The sequence below is a fragment of the Myotis brandtii genome, unplaced genomic scaffold, assembly GCF_000412655.1.
Source record: "Myotis brandtii unplaced genomic scaffold, ASM41265v1 scaffold345, whole genome shotgun sequence".
Taxonomy (NCBI): domain Eukaryota; kingdom Metazoa; phylum Chordata; class Mammalia; order Chiroptera; family Vespertilionidae; genus Myotis; species Myotis brandtii.
Window position 1 is genome coordinate 1,776,951 of NW_005363283.1, and position 2,309 is coordinate 1,779,259.

The following is a 2,309-nucleotide window of genomic DNA, read 5'->3' on the forward strand; positions in this document are numbered from 1 at the left end:
GTAAATTGTGCTGCTATGAACATAGGGGTGCATATATCCTTTCTGATTGGTGTTTCTGATTTCTTGGGATATATTCCTAGAAGTGGGATCACTGGGTCAAATGGGAGTTCCATTTTTAACTTTTTGAGGAAACTCCATACTGTCCTCCATAGTGGCTGCACCAGTCTGCATTCCCACCAGCAGTGCACGACTGTTCCTTTTTCTCCACATCCTCTCCACCACTTGTCGTTTGTTCCCAATCATTGTTTAATAGCATGCTATTTAGCTTCCAAGTGTTTGATTTTTTTCATTGTAGTTGATTTCTAATTTTATGCCATTATGGTCTGAGAAGATGCTTGATAAGATTTGTATCTTCTTGAATTTGAAGAGACTTTGCCTGTGTCCCAATATATGGTCTATCTTTAAAAATGTCCCATCTGCACTGGAGAAGAATGTATATTCTGTAGCTTTGGGTTGAAATGTTCTGAAGACGTCAGTAAAGTCCATTTGATCTAGTGAGTCATTTATGATTGCTGTTTTTTTTTTAGAGGATTTATACAGTGGTGTAAATGGGGTATGAAAGTCCCCTGCTACTACTGTATTGCTGTCAATCTCTCCCTTGATATCTGCCAGAAGTTTTTTTTTTTATGTTTTTGGGAATTCCTACTTTGAGGTCTTATTTGTCAGATATAAGTATTGCTACACCATCTTTTTTTCCATTTCTATTCGCCTGAAAAATATTTTTTTCCATTCCTTCACTATCAGTGTGTGTGAGTCCTTTGTTTAAGGTGGGTCTCTTGTAGACAGCAGATATATGGATCATGTTTTGTTATTCATTGAGCTACCCCATGTCTTTGGATTGGAGCATTTAATCTATTTACATTCAAGGTTATTATTGATAGGTACTTGTATGTCACCATTTGTATTCTTTATGCCTGTTTTCCATCTTCTCTTCCTATTTCTTCTTTTTATAGCAGTCCCTTTATTATTTCTTGCATTGCTGTTTTGGTGGTAATAAACTCCCTTAGCCCCTTTTTGTCTGTGAAGCTCCTGACTACACCTTCAATTTTGAATGATAGCCTTTCTGAGTATAGTATTCTTGGATTCAGTGCTTTGCTTTGCATCTCTTTGTATATTTAATTCTATTCCCTTCTAGCCTGATGTTTTTCTGTTTACGAATCAGTTTATAGTCTATTGGAGGTCCCTTGTAGGTAACTTTCTGTCTCTCTCTGGCAGGCTTTAAGATTCTTACTTTGTTGGTGGTGTTTGCCAATTTAATTATGATGTGTCTTGGTTTGGCTTTTTTTGAGTTCATCTTGTTTGGGTCTCTGTGAGCTTCTTGGGCTTGTGTGAGTTTTTTCTTCCCAATATCAGGGTAGTGTTCTGTCATTATTTCTTCAAACAGGTTTTGTATTCCTTGCTCAGTTTCCTCTCCTTCTGGTACCCCTCTTATGTGGATGTTGTTTTGTTTTGGGTTGTCCCCAAGCTCTCTTAGGCTCTCCTCCTGCTTTTTAATTTTTTTCCAGTTGCTGCTCTGCTTGGGTGTCTTTTCCTACCTTGTCTTCTAGCTCATTGATGCAGTCCTCAGCTTCTTCTAGTCTACTGCTAATGCTTTCTATTGTGTTCTTTATAGAAGCTATGTAATTCTTCATTTCTTCTTGTTTCTTCTTCATTTCCTCTTGGTTCTTACACATGTTGCTGAATTTGTCTTCCATCCTTTTCAGCGTCCATATAACCATTGCTCTGAATTCTTTCTCTGACAAATTGCTTGCCTTCATTTTGTTTACTTCCTTTTCTGGCAATTTCTTTTTTTATCTTTCATGTGGAGTATGTTTCTTTCTTTGTCTCCCCATTTTTGCTCCTCTCAGGGTGTCTGGTTATGTGGTTCACTCTCTACCACATTGACCAAAAGGCACAAAATACAACTCAACAAGACACGACACAGAGGGAACAAAACACAAATGTATTCAAGACACCAATAACCCCAAATAAAGGTGACCACCAGAGAAAAGAGAATGAGAGAAAGAAGTGCAAAAATGATATTGAGAAAAGGAAAAAAGTAAGAGAGAAAAGAAAAAGATGAAAAGAGTAGAGGAAAGAAATATACGTATATGGGGTGGAAACGCCACAAAACCAACAACTAATCCAATAAATCCAAACAACTAACACCCAGAATAAAAGGAGGGGAGCTGAATCTGAAGACGCAGAACTTATTTCAAGAAGGTAAGGTAAAGGAATTGAATGAATGCGGGAATTCAGAGTTGGTAGAAAGAGTGTATAAGAAGAAATGTGAAAGACAAAATACTCAATAAAGAAAAAAAAAGTAATAA